Source organism: Oncorhynchus mykiss, chromosome 7 (genome assembly GCF_013265735.2).
Source record: "Oncorhynchus mykiss isolate Arlee chromosome 7, USDA_OmykA_1.1, whole genome shotgun sequence".
NCBI lineage: Eukaryota > Metazoa > Chordata > Actinopteri > Salmoniformes > Salmonidae > Oncorhynchus > Oncorhynchus mykiss.
The window spans coordinates 57,513,625-57,532,239 of record NC_048571.1 but is presented as its reverse complement, the minus strand read 5'-3'; the positions used below and the strand labels follow the sequence as shown (position 1 = coordinate 57,532,239).

At 43.5% G+C, this 18,615-nt stretch overlaps 1 long non-coding RNA gene across 1 annotated transcript; it reads left to right on the top strand.

Moving 5' to 3' along the window:
* The first annotated feature begins 9,066 nt into the window (after positions 1-9,066).
* Positions 9,067-13,012, top strand: LOC118965302. The gene is made up of 2 exons (XR_005052616.1): positions 9,067-9,503; positions 10,399-13,012. It is a non-coding gene; the product is annotated as an uncharacterized LOC118965302 (long non-coding RNA).
* The last annotated feature ends 5,603 nt before the right edge of the window (positions 13,013-18,615 follow it).

Here is an 18,615-nt window from a genome sequence, read left to right as displayed (position 1 = left end):
GTGAGTGCTGACAGGGGGTAAGCCAGGGGGCTGTAACCCCGGGTGAAGCAGCGATAAAAGTTGGTGAACCCCAGGAAACGTTGCAGCTGCACCATGGACGTAGGCCACCACCGCTCTCACCTTCCTGGGATCCATCTGGACACTCCCAGCGGAGATGATGTACCCCAGAAAGGGGATGGTGGAGCAATAGAACTCGCATTTCACTGCCTTAATAAACAGCTGATTCTCCAGGATTTGTTGAAGAAACTGACGGACGTGGAGCACATGTTCTTGGGGGGAGCAGGTGAAGACGATGATGTCATCAATGTAGACGAAGACGAACCATTTTAACATGTCGCGGAGAACATCATTTACCAGTGCTAAACACAGCAGGGGTGTTGGTGAGGCCAAATGGCATGACCAAATACGCGTAGTGGCCGCTGGCCGTGTTGAAGGCGGTCTACCACTCATCCCCCTCCCGTATTCCCACCAGATGGTAGGAGTTCCGTAGATCCAGCTTGGAAAACACAGTGGCCCCCTGGAGCGGCTTGAAGGCAGAGAAGATGAGGAGTAGCGGGTAGCGGTTTTTCACCGTCATGTCATCGAGTCCCCGTTAGTTGATGCACAGGCAGTCTTGTCCTTCTTCTCCACAAAGAAGAACCATGCGCCGGCGGGAGAGGATGAAGGACGGATAGATACTGCAGCTAGGGAGTCCCCAATTTAGGTCTCCATAGCCTTGGTCTCCGGTCCCAAAAGTGAGTACAGTCATCCCCGGGGCGGAGTGGTGCTAGGAAGAAGGACAATCCCGCAGTCATGTGGTCGGTGTGGGCGAAGCGAAGTTGCTTGGGTCTTGTTGAACACCTCCTGAAGGTCCTGGTACTCTGTGGGAATGGCGGAGAGGTCCATGGCACCTTTCAAGCCCCCAGGAAGATGTCCCAGGGCAGGTTGTGCTGACTTCAGACAATGGGCGTGGCAGAACGGGCTCCAGCCAATGATGGCACCAGTAGACCAGTTGATGAGGGGATTGTTTCCCTAAAGCCAGGAGAATCTCAGAACCACGGAAATCTGAGGAGACTATGTAATAGTCTCGCTGTGATTCCCTGACACCCATAGTAGGTTGATAGAAGTGGTATTATGAGTGACCCAGCCTATTCAGCGCCCGTCCAGCGCTCTAACATCCTCATGGAGAGGGGCTGAATGGTGATGTTCAGCTCGGAAGCCAGGGTAGCGTCCAAAAAGCTCTCATTGGCCCCAGAGTCAATGAGGACCCAGAGAGATTTAGACTGGTTTCCCCACAGCAGAATGGCATGAAAAGGGGTGCGAGCAAGGGAAGCAGAAAAGTTCTCCATATGGCCCACCAGAATACTCACTCCTGCCAGTGAGCTTGGTCTTTTTTAAAGGACAAGAGGACACAAAATGACCAAGAGTCCCACAATACAGACAACTCTTCGTGTTGCTCCTGTATTGCAGTTCCGCTGGCGACAGCCCAGCTCTGCCTAGTTGCATAGGCTCGGGAAGCAGTTACTCAGCCGTCTTCGGCGACTTTCAAGGGAAGTAGGGAAGCCTCGGGTTCTCTTCGGCAACGGGACCATCGGGGACTTCCGGGAGGACTCGGGTGGGATCCCTGGATGTGCGAGCGAAATCGAATTTCCTCTCTCTCCGTTGTTCCCGTAATCAGCCATCGATTCGGATGGTCAAAGCAATGAGGGAAACGAGATCCGTAGGTAACTCCCGAGCAGCAAGCTCATCTTGACCTCCTCTGAGACGTTGTGCAGGAACATATCAAACAGCGCTTCCTGTTTCCAAGCACTCTCCGCTGCCAACATGCGGAAATCCACCGCATAGTCTGCCACACTGTGGGAGTCCTGCCGAAGCTGGATTAGCTACCGGGCAGCTTCTCTCCCAGTGAACTGGGCATCAAAAACATTCTTCACCTCTCCCACAAACCCCTCCAGGCTAATATGGCCGGCTGTTGTTCCCATACAGCAGTATCCCAAGTGAGGGCCCTCCCGGACATCAGCGTGATGAGGTAGGCTATCTTGGAGCGATCCAAGGGGAAGGAGGAGGGCTGAAGCTCGAAGATGAGGGCACACTGAGCTAGAAAAGCTTGAAGCTTTCCGGGGGAGGTATGCGTGGCTCCCGAGAAGGTGGAGTGCCTGATGAGACAGCGATGCTAACAGCTGAGTTACTGAGGGGCTGTGGGGTTACCACCATGGTAGGCTGCCTCCCAGACAACCTGTGGAATTGCTCCATCAAACTGTCCAACACCCGGGCATGGCGTTCAGCCAAGGTTTGGACCCCCGCCATAAGGCCACAAAGCAAAACTAGAAAACCAGGAACTAAAGATGAGACAGGAGCAAGGTGGAAACCGCTGGTAGGTTTGATGAACAAAACGAACTCGCAACAGACAAACAGAGAACACAGGTATAAATACACAGAGGATAATGGAGAAGATGGGTGACACCTCTAGGGGGGTGGAGACAATCACAAAGACAGATCAGGGTGTGACACATGTACTGTGTCAGTAACCACAGCTATTGAAGTACCTGACACCCTTAACAAGGAGTTGCAGTCAGTTGTGGAATGGACACGGTAATAAACTGGTCCTAAACATCTCTAAAACTAAGAGCATTGTATTTTTGTACAAATCATTTTCTAAGCACCAGACTGAACCTGGTAATGAATGGTGTGGCTGTTGAACAAGTTGTGGAGACTAAATTACTTAATGTTACCTTAGATTGTGAACTGTCATGGTCAAACATATAGATTCAATGGTTGTAAACATGGGGAGGTCTGTCTGTAATAAAGATAAATTCTGCTTATCTGCTTGGCACCACACTCTACAAATCAAGTCCTGCAGGCTCTAGTTTTATCTTATATGGATTATTGTCCAGTCATGTGGTCAAGTGCTGCTAAGAAAGACCTAGTTAAACTGCAGCTGGCCCAGAACAGAGCGGCACGTCTTGCACGGGCCTATTATAAATACTATGCATGCCAGTCTCTCTTGACTAAGAGTTAATGAGCGACTAACTGCATCACTTATTTTCATAAGAAACATTGATGTGTTGAAAATTCCAAATTGTTTGCATAGTCAACTTACGCACAGCTCTGACACACTTACGCAACCAGACATGACACCAGGGGTCTTTTCACAGTCCCCAAATCGATAACAAATTTAAGGAAGCGTACAGTATTACTGTATATAGAGCCATTATTGCATGGAACTCCCACCTCATATTGCTCAAATGAACAGCAGACCTGGTTTTTAAAAAATGGATAAAAGCAACACCTCACAGCCTCTCTGCTATTTTTACCTTCATGTAACTAGGCAAGTCAGTTTAGAACAAATTCTTATTTACAATGACAGCCTAGGAACAGTGGGTTAATTGCCTTGTTCAGGGGCAGAATGACAGATTTTGACCTTGGCAGCTCAGGGATTCAATCCACCAACCTTTCGGTTACTGGCCCAATGCTCTAACCACTAGGCTACCTGCCGCCACATTATTTGACCAAGATATTTTATGTGTATTCATTGCTACACTATGTAGGGCATGTATGCTGTTTATAAGTGTATCTAGTTCTGTCCTTGAGCTGTTCTTATCTATTAATGTTCTGTATTATGTCATGTTGCATGTCCTGTGTTGGACCGCAGGAAGAGTAGTTGCGGCTTTCGCAACAGCTAATGGGGATCCTAATAAAATACACTACATGGTCAGAAATATGTCAATACCCCTTCAAATGAGTGGATTCGGCTATTTCAGCCACACCCGTTGCTGACAGGTGACTAAAATCGAGCACACAGACATGTAATCGCCATAGACAAACATTAGCAGTAGAATGGTCTTACTGAAGAGCTCAGTGACTTTCAATGTGGCACAGTCATGGGATGCCACCTTTCCAACAAGTCAATTCATCACATTTCTGCCCTTCTAGAGCTGTCCCTGTCAATTGCAATTGCTGTTATTGTGAAATGGAAACGTCTAGGAGCAACAACGGCTCAGGCGCTAAGTGGTAGGGAAAAACAAGCTTCCAAAACTGGACCGTTGAGTGCTGAAGCACGTAGCATGTAAAAACTGTCAGTCCTCGGTTGCAACACTCACTACCGAGTTCCAAACTGACTCTGGAAGCAACGTCAGCAGAATAACTGTTAGTCGGGAGCTTCATGAAATGGGTTTCCATCGCCGAGCAGCCACACAGCCACGCAGCCTAAGTTCAGCCTAAGTGTTGGCTGGAGTGGTATAAAGCTCGCGGCCATTTGACTCTAGAGCAGTGGAAACGCGTTCTCTGGAGTGATGCTTCAAAAATAATCTGAGTTTGGCAGATGCCAGGGGAACGCTACCTGCCCCAATGCATAGTTCCAACTGTACAGATTGGTGGAGGAGAAATCTAGGCTTGATTTTAATGGTTTGGGCTAGGCCCTTAGTGAACAGTTACTGGATTTCAGTTACCCCCAATTTCATGGTATCCTTTTGATAGTAGTTACAGACTTGTCTCATCACTGCAACTCCCATACGGACTCAGGAGAGGCGTAGGTCAAGAGCCTGGTCAGCATGCACTGTGCCTGGCCCACCACAGGAGTCACTAGTGTGTGATGAGACAAGGTTATCCCTGCCGGGTAAACCCTCCCTAACCCGGACGATGCTGGGTCAATGGTGCGTCGCACCATTGACCTACCAGCCACGGCCACGGCCACGGCCGGCTGCGACAGAGTCTGGGCTCGAACCTAGAATCTCTGGTGGTACAGCTTGCAGCAGTGCCTTAGACCACTGCGCCACCCAGGAGGTCGTGAATGTAAATCTTAACGCCACTGCGTACAATGATGCAGAGCCCTGTGCAGGCCAGTCAATATTAATGCCAATGATTTTGGAATCGAGCGGGTGTCTACATTGGTCATGTAGTGTACCAAATACCAAAATTATTTTCAGCCTCTCCTGGGCATACAGTCGGTGTTGAAAACTGCCTTGTAATCTCACTCTTCACCACTAGATGACAATTAAACACAACACATAAGCTATAAACTGAGGAAGATGATTCTTCTCTAGCACAGAATTGACCCAAACATACTGAACAGGCTGGCTGACTCTTTATGGTGTACTTATCTTTTTGTTCAACAGTCTTTTTATCGCAGTATAGCCATAGGTCAAAGCCTCACAATAACTATGCAAACACACGCTCAGTTCTGAACCTTCCCCCTCAAAGTCAACAATACAGTGGATTTATACATGGATACACACTGTGCTCTGAAACACTTGTCTTTTAATGATACTCCTTCCTCACTAAGGTGAGAAAAACAGGCGACGTTGGCGCCAAGTGGAGTTGTAGAATGTATTGTGAACAGTTGAAGTAAACATGGCCTCATGTTATAAGCATCAATTACATTAACAATCTTCCAAATAGTATTTTTTATTTTCATCTGCCACGGAGGAGATTTGTTGTGAATGGAAACGTTGGTTCTATTGATTCTAATGCTGTAACCAAGACTTCCTGTGCATGATGACTTCCGTTGTCCATTTTGGGTCTACATTTGCCCCATGACCCCTCTTTGCCCTGCACACAGGCTGAGCTGCCAGACACATACACACACCACAAACACCCTATATGAATCACCACTGTCAAATGGGTTAATTGCATTCCGAGGGGAGAGGTTGGCTGTTCTCTGTGGCAAGTGTATTCTCCCCTCTGCTTTTCCCACATTATTACAGTTTTTCTCAATTGCTAAAACACTAAAACCCATTGGCTGAACAAAGTTCTCAGTTGCCTGGACTAATTTAGCTAATTATGCCATCTGTTGTCAATACCTTAAACCATTTCACATGGTAAAACACAATTTGCAGATCTCACTTAGACTTTTCAGCAAAACTCTAAACACATTCTCATTCTCAAAACACATTCTGCACTCTAATGCACATGCCATCCATACTGGTAAACACAAGTGGCAACAATCAAATACAAATAGAGAACACATGTCATTCATTGAAAACAACCACTCAAAATTGATTTAACCTGTTTCAAATGATGCGACACAACCAATATAAGCCAGTTCAGAGAGCAAACAGGTTGTTGAAGGTGGGAAGGAGAAAGTCTGAGAATGCATAGAAGAAACAATGTGAGAGGACGAGGACGAGTGCGTATGCGAGGTGGGCGACGAGGAGGAGGAGGGCAAGAAAGAGGAAGAGGGGGACGAAGAGGAAAAGGAAGACAAAGAGTGGAAATATCTGATGAAATTCGAGCAACAGTTATAGACCATGTTCTTGTCCATGTACTGACAATGAGGGAAGCAGGACTTAGAGTGCAACCCAATTTGAGCCGATTTTCTGTGTCCACCATAGTAAGGACATTCAGAGAAGAGAACAGGTACAGTATACTACTGTATTTTTGTAATTGCAAATTTACTGTACTACACTATATGCAGCTGTTTCAATAGACATTTGTAAAGTTAATCACTGTATGTATTGTACTGCATGAATATGTTTTGTAACTGCACAACTACTTTTTATAGAATTGTAAGGCTGCCACATGCAGGTGGAAGGACAGCTATTTTCACTCAGGAGCAAGAGGCCGTTATAGTTGGCATGGTCCTTCAAGATAATGCAATACGACTCAGAGAAATCCAGGAACGACTGATACAAGACAACACATACTTCCAGGGAATCGACAGTGTGAGCATTTCCACAATTGACTGTGTCCTCCATCGTAACAGGATGCGAATGAAACAAGTATACAGAGTACCTTTGAGCGCAACTCACCAGGGGTGAAAGAACTGCGAGCTCAGTATGTGCAAGTAAGTGTACATTCAGAAACATTTACTGTAATCCAGATTGTCTACAGTACTAACACATACTATGTGAATGACATTACTCTTCCGTACATACAATGTATATGAATCAGAATTGTACTCTACAGTATAGCATTGTCTCTGTACGACTTACAAAATCCTACATACAGTATATTGTGTTCTACATCACCATGTTACACTCGGGCCATATAACACCCAGCACCTTCTAAGATTTATTGCCAATCTAAGATATATTTTATTTCAGCAGCAGGCTCAAGAGCAGCAAGGTCAAGAGCTAAATGAGAATCCCATTCCCACCTATGTGATAGTGTGGGACAATGTCAGTTTCCACCGAGCTGCTCAGGTAAGGGAATGGTTTAACATCAATGGGCAGTTTATGAACTTGTACCTCCCTCCATACTCGCCTTTCCTGATTCCGATTGAGGAGTTTTTCTCCTCTTGGAGATGGAAAGTGTATGATAGACAACCCTACACCAACCCTACATCTGCTGCAAGCCATGGATTTAGCCAGTGGTGATATAGGTGAGGAATCATGTCAGGGCTGGATACGGCACACAAGTTGCCCCGTTGCCTCAGGAGGGACAATATTGCTTGTGATGTCAACAAAGTGACCTGACCCAGCCCAAAGACAAGAAGAAGCACATTGATCACATGTTTACTCCTTTGATTTTTGTCCCTTTTATTATTGTATACTGTAGTACAGTGCATTGTAGGCTGTATACTGTGCAATGGACAAATTGTATGGCCCTGAACATTGTGCTTTCCATTTATTAACAGTACTGACTGCTCAATAGATTTTGACTGATTGCAGGTTCATATCAACAAAGAACAATAATTACAGTATCACAGAGACAAAGGACAAGTTTGTGAGATGTAGGGTATAGTACTGTAAAAATAGGGGTACAACGAGGAGGAAGAACAAAAAACTAAATTGCATAAAGCAAAGCAGAGTAGTAATTTCTGATCAATTTTGAGCTACTATGATAGAACATGTTTTCGTTCATCAAAAGACAATGACGGAAAAATATGAATATTTTTTTTAGATTAAAAATGTACTTCTCCCTGAGAATTGTATGTTTTGAACAATGTGTTTTCTATTTTTCGGTCTATTGTTTACTGACTGCCTGAGAGTGTATATCATTTTGATCACTTTGTTTATGATTTGAGTGCAGTGTTTGATTTTGAACACAACAACAGGCCATGATGTGGGTAGGATCCATATCTGCTGTATCCATTCAAATGATCACAGTTAGATTCAGTCATCCCTAATAGGACTAGTGTCGCATCGAAGGGGTGATATCAACTGTCAAAGGATAAGGTAGCTACTGAGGATAAAATAATGGAGGGAAGGATTGCTTCATCCTCAACTCGTCTGTATCAGAATGTGATTAGTTGAGAGCGTGTGACCCAGACAGGAAGGGGTTCCCTGTCAGTAAGAAGTAACAGTGTGGTCGGAACATCACACCTGTCCAGCCATGAGGGTTTCACTCAAACATTACTAACAATGGTGCCCATCCCAGATCCTCACCTACATAAGATAATTACTTTGTTTTACCAGTTTGTTGTTTTTCATATTGTATCATCCTTAACCCAATACCTAGCGACCTTGTCAAGAGGAGGTTCGGACCTCTTGGAATAATGGTTAAGGTTTTGGCTTGACAGTTGCTGGACCTGGGTTTGCGTCCCAATTGGGGCTACCCCTTGCATTTGCTACATTGGTGTCAGAAGTGGGATGGCACTTGTTAGGCCATCGGAGAGGCATGTACACGTAAGGGACTTGGTATAAAGAAGTGTGGGGACACGCTCTCCCGAAGGAAGGGGGTAATGTTAACCAAACCTTAACCAAACAACTAGCGAACTTTTCAAGTGGTCCGGACCTCTTGGCATAGTGGTGAAGGTTGTTGACTTGACAGTCGTTGGACCCGGAGTCCTGATTGCTTATAGCCAGAGAACTCCTAATATCTGTTGTGATCTAGTACTGTCTTTTTGCTAGCTATGACCATCTACTTTAAGTGCTGCCTGTCTTCCCAGTGGCCTACTTGGTGTGTGATCTACTGACTGCTCATAATTTGCATATAGTTTTTGACACATCAACCAGGATCATGGGGAGGGCAATTTGTGACTTGTTTTGGTAATCAGTGGCTGTGTTGGAGGGAGAGTGGCTTCACTTCTCCTAGGAAATCAGCAATTAATACAGGGAGGCGTGCTCTCCACCTCTGCTTGGCAATTAGCAATTAGTGTTAGTACTTTAGTCTCCCTTGGTTTCGCAGCAGTAGCTGTAAGTGGCGGCTATGTCAGTTTTGTCACAAAACTAAGACTGGTCTTTGGAGTTGTTTGAGGAAGGCTCCATACCACCACTCTCTCACTTGAGTATCTTAAGTTATTTTCAGATCAAATTTTTGTAGCTTTGGCAACTGTTTTCTAAACCTGTTCGCACTGCTCCCTGTAGGCTTTACAGAGCCTCCCCACCCCTTGGCTGCAACCCTCCTAATTTAGTGTACCCTGCGCGCACAACCCATGTGGAATTCCAGGTCTCTGGCAGCATTTGGAACTGCTGACCTGCGGTTAAGAATGCTGACTTCATCTCCGCCTATGCTGCCCTTCAGTCCCTTGACTTTTTGGCCCTGACAGAGGCATGGATCACCCCAGAGAACACTGCTGCTCTTTCTTCATCTGACAATGTTCTCTCATAGTCTGAGAGCATCTGGTTGTTGTGGTGGTGGCACAGGTCTATTCATTTCCCCTAAGTGGAACTTCTTTTCTCCCTCTCCCCAGTCCATCTCCTCACTTGAATTCCATGCTGTCACTCAAGCTTAACATTATTGTCATCTATCACCAAACAGGTGATAGATGGCGAGTTCCTCATTGAGCTTGACACCTTGATAAGCTCATTTTCTGACAATGGCTCACCACTCTTCGTTCTTGGCAACTTCAACCTCCAGATGTCTGCCTTTCCCAATCCCCTCCAAATCACACAAGGCAGGCAATACGCTTGACCTAATCTTTACTAGAGGCTCCTCCCAGACTAATCTCACTGCAACCCCCCCCCCCCCCCCCCCAATCTTCGCTTTCTCTCCCACTACTCTCTCCTCTTCTATCCTATCATCTCTCCCTTCTGTTAAATCCTTCTCCCTCCAGTCTCCTGATTTTGCCTCTTCGACCCTACTCTCCTCCCTTTCCCCATCCTATGACTCGCACTGGGCCCTTTCTGCATCCTATGACTTGCACTGGGCTCTTTCCTCCCGGCCAGCTCTGCCCTCCTCTCCTGTTCTGTGGCTGAGTGACTCCATGCGAGCTTACAGAACAGGGCTGCGGGCAGCTGAGTGAAAATGGAAGAAAACTATCAGGACTGATACTCCTTTCACTCTGTCCTCTACTTTCTCTTCCTCTGTATCTGTTAAAGCACTTTTCTACCACTAAATTTCAAGCATCTGCCTCTAAACCTGGGACTCTTTTCCACTTTCCCCTCCCTCCTTAGTCCTCCCCCTTCCACTCTTTGGACAACTGTCAACCACTTTGAAAAGGTTGACTACATCTGCTACTCATTCACTCAGCCTAGAGTCCACTGGTCTCACTCACACAACTACCCTACGCTTTGACCTCTTTCTCCCCTCTCTCTCCAGATGAAATCCTGCGACTAGTGAGGTCTGGCTGCCCGACAACCTGCACATTCAACCCCATCCCCTCCCTTCTACAGAGCATCTCTGGAGACCCTCTCCCATTCCTCACTTACAACATCAACTCATCCATGACCACTGGCTGTGTCCCCTCTGACTTCAAAATTGCATGAGTCGCTCCCCTCAAGAAACCAACACTCAACTCATCTGAAGTCAACAACTATAGACTATCCCTTTTCTTTCCAAAACACCTGAGCGTGCTGTCTCAACTTTCTTGCGATCTCTCTCTCTCAGAATAATCTTGACCCTAACCAGTTAGGCTTTAAGACTGGTCACTCCACTGAGACTGCTCTTCTGTGTCATGAAGGCTTTCCGCCCTGCCTAACCTTGCTCGCTCTCACTCAGATCTTTCAATTCAAGGTGCTTAATTTGCATGGGAAACATGTTTACATTGCCAAAGCAGGTGACATGGATGAAGTCAACAGTTCCAAAATAATGTTTATATAGTGTTGTAATGAGATGCAAATAGTTAAATTACAAAAGGGAAAACAAATATGGGTTGTGTTTACAATGGTGTTTGTTCTTCACTGCACCCAATAGATATGGGGGTTTATCAAAATTTGATTAATTTTTTTTAGAATTCTTTGTCTGTGTAATCTGAGGGAAATATGTCTATGGTCATACATTTGGCATGAGGTTAGGAAATGCAGCTCAGTTTCCATCTGGTTTTGTGGGCAGTGTGCACACAGCAGACCTGGCTCAAGAGAAGACCGGCTTTCTGCAGCCTTTCTCAATAGCAAGACTATGTGGAGTCGGTACATAGTCAAAGCTTTCCTTCATTTTGGCTCATTTACAGTGGTAAGGTACCACTATGTACTTACTGTTTATGGCCAAAGACCATTCTAGTTGGCTCTGTTTTTTTGTAAATTCCATTGTAATTAGATTTGTTTTCTCATGATTTGTTTGGGTCTAATTGTGTTGCTGTCCTGGGGCTCTGTGGGGTCTGTTTGTGAACAGAGCCCCAGGACAAGCTTTCTCTTCTCCAGGTTAATTTCTCTGTAGGTCAAGGCTTTGTTATGGAAGGTTTAGGAATCACTTCCTTTTAGGTGATTGTAGAATTTAACGTCACTTTTGTGGATTTTGATCATTTGCAGGTATCGGCTTAATTCTGCTCTGCATGCATTATTTGGTGTTTTACGTTGTACACAGGATATTTTTGCAGAATTCTGCATGCAGTCTCACTTTGGTGTTTGTCCCATTTTGTGAATTCTTGGTTGGTGAGTGGACCCCAGACCTCACAACCATAAAGGGCAATGGGTTCTAACTAAATAAAGAGAAACCCTTGAATGAATAGGTTTGTCAACATTTGACAGGTACTATATATATATATATATATATATCTATATATATCTATATATCTATCTATTAGTTGCATGAATTTTGTATAATTGAAAACAATATTTTTTTATGCCATTTTGCGTATCCGTTCATAAACAATGTGCTATGGAATCGGTACATCGACTCTCTTCCCAGCTATTTTGCAATCTGTATGGATCTTAAATTAAACTGGTATACTTTCTATTAAGTAATTTTCTTTAACTAATTTTGGTCTTTAATGCAGGGCTGACTTCTTTCTCCCTGTTCCACTTGCCTCATTCCATTGTTGCAGTAATGCTGCTTTTAGTTGGTAATTTTGGATAGAGCAGACATTTCCTTTTTTTGCTGCTTGTTAGACTAACTCCACCAGTCCTATTAATGATATAATTTACACAGATTATACTTTTTTTTAAAAATTTTATCCAGAAATGGTTTTTAAATGTTTATACATTTGAGTTTAACCATAATATTTGTTCTGTCTTTTCTGGTGGTATAAACCAAAATATCAACCGACTTTCTACGGCTTGTTTTAAAAATAGCAATATGGTGGATATTTAATTTTCAAATAACCTAAAGTGAGAGGTTGTAATCTGAGGCCGTTTTTCAACACTGGGTGTGCAATTCTTACTAATCTGCTAGAGAAGCAGTTCGGATTTAAGTGTAGTTTATGCATGACTGAAACCGTTAAGGTCTAATGCTTTAATATCTAATTTCGGCCATCCGAATTCATATTCATTATATAAATAGGCCTGTTTAAATTGTCTGGCTTGCTGTCCCAAATTAAGTGGATTTATACATTTTTTTTTTAAATTCTCATATAATTTAAAAAACAAGTTGTGTCAGCAGGGCCTTACGCAAATTGGTCATCTGGGACATGACTAAAGAGTTAATCCAGGTGATTTTTTTTTCCCCTGCTCCCCCCTACAAATAGACAGCTAATTTCCTTTCCATGGTAACGATTGTATCTATTTTTGTTAACTGTTTAATTTATTGTAGTGACAATGTATTTTGGGATATGAATACTGAGTGTGTCCACTTCACCATCAGACCGTTTTATTGGTAAACTACATGGTAATGTAAAAGTATTTGTGACCCAGTACGTAATATAGTACACATCACAATTTGGTTTTAATCCAGAGGTTAGAAAAATTGTTGTTCTGAGGCTGTGGAGGGATCCAAATTGTGGATTTAAAATAACATGACTCAGTATACAATAACACCTTCTTTGTTTTAAAGCCCTGGATTTCTATCCCCTTGATATTATTGTTGGATCTGATTTTAATGGCTAACATTTTGATGGCCGTAAACAGATATGCCGATCGTGGAGAACCTTGTTTTACTTTGATAATAATACTTTCGGAGAGGTCAACATTATTTATTTTACACCTAGGATTACTATACATGACTTTAACCCATCCAAAATGTTAATATTCCAGGCATTTATGTATACATTTCAGTCATACTTTATAAAAAGGTATTTTCAAAAACAGGTCTGAAGACCAGGCCTGGTTCCAAGATATTTCATAGTGTTCTATTGTTTCTAGTACTTGTCTTATTATCTCCAATGTATCTCCTATGTAAAAAAAAATAATAATAAAAACAAATAATAATAATATCTGGTTAGGATCAATAATATCCGACCATACCTTTTTTTAATTCTATGGGCTATGAATTATGCTCAAATTTTTGCATCACAACACTGAAGTGTAAGAGGCCTCCAATGTTCTTTTAAATGAACTGGATCTTTATAAACTCAGCAAAAAAAGAAACGTCCCTTTTTCAGGACCCTGTCTTTCAAAGACAATTAGCAAAATCCAAATAACTTCATAAACCTCAATTGTAAAGGGTTTAAACACTGTTTCCCATGCTTGTTCAATGAACCATAAACAATTAATGAACATGCACCTGTGGAACCGTCGTTAAGACACTAACAGCTTACAGACAGAAGGCAATTAAGGTCACAGTTATGAAAACTTAGGACACTAAAGAGGCCTTTCTACTGACTCTGAAAAACACCAAAAGAAAGATGCCCAGGATCCCTGCTCATCTAAGTGAACGTGCCTTAGGCATGCTGCAAGGAGGCATGAGGACTGCAGATGTGGCCAGGGAAATAAATTGCAATGTCCGTACAGTGAGACGCCTAAGACAGCGCTACATGGAGACAGGATGGAGAGCTGATTGTCCTCGCAGTAGCAGACCACGTGTAACAACACCTACACAGGATCGGTACATCCGAACATCACACCTGCGGGACAGGTACAGGATGGCAACAACTGCCCGAGTTACACCAGGAATGCACAATCACTCCATCAGTGCTCAGACTGTCCGCAATAGGCTGAGAGAGGCTGGACTGAGGGCTTGTAGGCTTGTTGTAAGACAGGGCTACAGAACATAGTGTGGGACCTGCTAGATCAACATTTACTGGTAGGTTACATCTCTGTGGTCTGAACTGTCTAACAGGAAAAAGCTGAAGCAGCAGCTCATCTCCCTCCCTGTCCTGTCCCTGTCTTGTCCCTGTCCTGTCCCTGCCCTCTGTTTACATCTGCATGGTACATGGCAGCACAGGCCTGATCCTTTCACACAGGTCAGATACAGAGATACCGGCCAGTCACCAGTAATCTTACAGTTATGCAACAACGAGTTCTACTCCCTGAGAATAAACAGATGAGAGGACATTGAGCAGAGTGTGTCCTCATCCACTAAGGTCAAGGGTCACGTGGTGGTTAATGGGTAAGGTTCCCTGTTACTCTCTAATGTGTTACATGATACAGGTTGATGTGTGGTTGATAAGCTGCATAATTTATTGGTCCCTGAGTTTGGGGTGAGTGAGTGATGTCGTCCAACATATATATTCATTATGGTCACTGTGTAGGTTTCTGACATAACTCTACTGTACCTTTCTGACAAACACTATCCAAGTTTCCGTCCTGACTGACCGATTGACTCACTAACTGGCTGACTGATTTCCAGATCTGTCAGTTACTGTACAGTGCTCTGTACTGTGGTTGGTGATGATGTGGCCTGGGTTCCTTGAAATGATGCTGTTAGTATGATAGCTTTTAAGTAAAATCAAATCTGTTTTTCATCGCGTACAGATTTGCAGATGTTATCGCAGCAAAATATTTGTGTTTCTAGCTCCAACAGTGCCGTATACCTAGCAATAAAAAAATACATTCAAAAAACTATATACATGTAATCAAGAAAACAAAAAGTGACATAGGATGAGTGAGGTGGAATATTCTAATCAAGTGAGAGAGACTTTGTTTGTAATTTCTTCAATCATCTTTATTCAATATTGATTCATTATTGCATTAATGAGACTAGTCAACCCAACACTTGACTGTTGGGCTGAGCAGCCTAACCTTTAAAGACAATGCTGTTTCTTTTATGTAGCTGACAATAAGAATTCTTAGTCATGGCTGGTCCACCCCTCCCATGCAGCTCAAGGGGTATCCTAAGCCACTCTGGGTTCATCCTGTCATTATCTGCACGGGGGTACTATTTTACTCTTCCAGACTAAGTTTTTCAGATACAAGGATGAGAACAATTAAATGTTTGATCTATTCCTTCAGGATATCTCTGTCATGCACCACTACTCATAGAATGGAATGTGGCTGTTTAGTTTTTATCACCAAGCCATCACTTAATCAGTTGCCGGCCAAAGCTTCAAAAGACTCCTCTCCGTTCACTCAGAAAGGAATAGAGAGTTCTAAGAACCCTACTCTACTGCATAAAACAACCATTCGGTGCATAAACAGTATCATAACATAATCTTTGCTCTCACCTGAGTCATGACTAGAATGCAGTATATACATTTTAATGTGGGTGAAATAGTATGTAAACATTATCAAAGTGACCAGTGTTCAATGACTCCAAGGTGCAGGGTAGAGTGCCGGGTGGTGGCCGGCTAGAACAGTGACTAAGGTTCAGGACAGGGTACTGTGCGGAGGCTGGCTAGTGGTGACTGTTTAACAGTCTGATGGCCTGGAGATAGAAAAACAGCTTCTGTCTCTCTTTCCCAGCTTTGATGCACCTGTACTGTCTTTGCCTTCTAGATGGTTTCGAGGTGAACAAGCCATGGCTCAGGTGGCTGAGGTCCTTGATGATCTTCTTGGACTTCCTGTGACACCTGGTGCTGTAGATGTCCTGGAGGGCAGGCAGTGTGCCCCCGGTGATGCGTTGGACTGACCACGCCACTGTCATGACTGTCCTGATCAGGTCAGGTTACAGGAGACCACAACCCTACAGATTATCTCTCAACCCCAACAGAGGAGGAGAGATCTAGGGGTCTGAAGATGTGGGGGTTTTATGACCCCTCACGCCCCTGGTAAATCTCAGGCCACAGACAAATTCCTTTGTCCTGTTACTATGGAGAACCAGCCTCAGAACATTCAACATGAAATAAAGGGACTTTGGAACAATGGTTTCCGTCAGCCACAAGGGTGGTCATGACGATGGATGGAATATGAAAATGTATGTCATTTTTGTTTTGTTATTAAAGGTTAATATATGACGTTATTACGAAAACATTGTAACGTGAATAGTTTTCCTAGTATATGTTTGATGTTTATACATTGTACGTTGTATGGAAATATATCCAAATCAAATAGAATGTTTTTGGAAAGATGAAATGTGAAGTTAGTTGTCTCAAATTGGATTTGAGTCAAATCTAGACCTTGCCCTCATAACTTGGTACGCCCAGAGAATTGTCCTAAAGGCGGTTACGCCAACTTCTGACACAAGGGTATAAAACCTGTGAGTAAAGAATTTCCAGAGAAAACTATGTGACCCAAGCTGCAGCCAAGGTCTAAAAAGTCAACGAACCCAAAACGCAACGCAAGTTTGAAGACAAAGAAATCTTTTTCTACCCAAGCTACGGATGAGTAGCTGTGTCTAAGCGGGTGAATTCAAGTCAAACCACCTAGCCTCCATCTCCCATCGAATCGTGGTATCTACACTGTTTCATTCCAACGCTGTGAGCTCTGAGCTACAGAGTTGTCTGTCCTCAGAAGACCCCTTCCAGAGCAAGGGTGAGGGAACAGACTCCTAAGCAAAAAAGACACTGACATTAGGAGTCATCGAGCAGCTGAACGGTCCTCGCAGAGAATCCTCTGAGACTTCCCCCACGTAATTACATCATTATATTCTGACCCATAAGAGCGGCAGTTTGGCACGGCTAGGGTTAGAATAGCATAGCTGACAAATTCACCCAAATGTATATTTCTCTCGTGTACTTTCTTTTTCCTCTCTCTCTTTGAAATCCCCATTTTGGGTAACACGCGCCATAGTGTGTTGGCCCGTTATACTAAGTTCTAATCAATAGCCTATAATGTGTTTTGTCTATGTGTATTTTTTATCATAATTTTAGCTTTTAAGTAAATAAATATTCAACTAAGATTGGTGTGTAGTACAAACTCATTGGTGAGACCCGGGTCCGTGCAGATTCACGGACTATACGACGTTCAGAACGAGATTGTAGAGGTAACTGGTTAATTAGCGGCTGTTGTAAAATCGATATCCTGACATTCTTTGAGTTCATTTGGGAAATACAAACTCAATAAAAACTAGTTTTCCCATGGTGCCCTGGATTAATGAGTTAATAATTGCTTGATTCAGTTAATCACGCAATTAGAAACTTTTAATCGTTCGATGAACAACAGTCTATTATATTAGTTAATGTCACGACACCACCCTCTGGAAAGCCCTGTAGTTGCAGATGGTGCAAATGTAGTGTTCAGATTTGAATTATATGTACTGGACAATTTTTTTTAATGTACATTCAATTTGCGTAGTGTTTTGTGCTATGTCCCTAATAGCACAAGTTTTTTAGTCAATCCTATTTACAGTGAAGCACACAGCCTTATCCTAACTTATCAATACTTTGAAAGAGCACAAGTAAGTATTTTCAGCCAGAGTAATGCGGTGTCAGACAAAAACATTAAGACCCATAAACCTGACGGTTGAAGTTGCTTGTTTAGGCCTCTCAACTAAAGGAAATAGTGGAGGGGGGAGGGGATGGTCAGTGGACAGCTATTCATCCAAGCCCAAGCGAAAGTTCCAAATCTCTCCTGACATTCTTCTGGGCTCAAAGAACCGCAGGGACTGAATTGGCACAGGCTGCCACACAGTTTCTATGGAGAAGCGCTCTCTTGAAGCGTTGCCGGGGTGAGCACTTTTGTGTCCCGTTGCCACCTCACTTCCTGTTGGAGAAAAGACGGGAGGAAAAAGAGGGAAGAGAATCATTAACCCTCTGAGCACCCCTACTGCCCAACCAGACCCCACCCCCCAACAGTGCCAACACCATGCATCTCTGCAGTCTCACTATCCACTTTGGTTACCCATTTCTGTCCTCAAATGAAGGCTGCTGAGGGGGGACGGCTCATAATAAAGACTAGAAGGGAGTTAATGGAATGGTATCAACCACATGGGAACTACGTGTTTGATGTGATTTATACTATTCCATTGACTCCATTCCACCCATTATTATGAGCCGTCCTCCCCGCAGCAGCCTCCACTGCTGTCCTCTTTGGCAGCAATACTGAACAAAAATATATACGCAACATGCAACCATTTCAAAGATTTGACTGAGTTACAGTTCAAATCAGTCAATTGAAAAAAATTATTTCAGCACTAATCTATGGATTTCACATGACTGGGAATATTGGTCACAGATACCTTAAAAAAAGGTAGGGGCATTTATCAGAAAACCAGTCAGTATCTGGTGTAATGGCTTTTTTCCATCTACGTAACATTGCAAAAATCAGAAACTTTCTGTCCAAAAATTATGCAGAAAAATTAACCCATGCTTTTGTCACTTCTAGGTTAGACTACTGCAATGCTCTACTT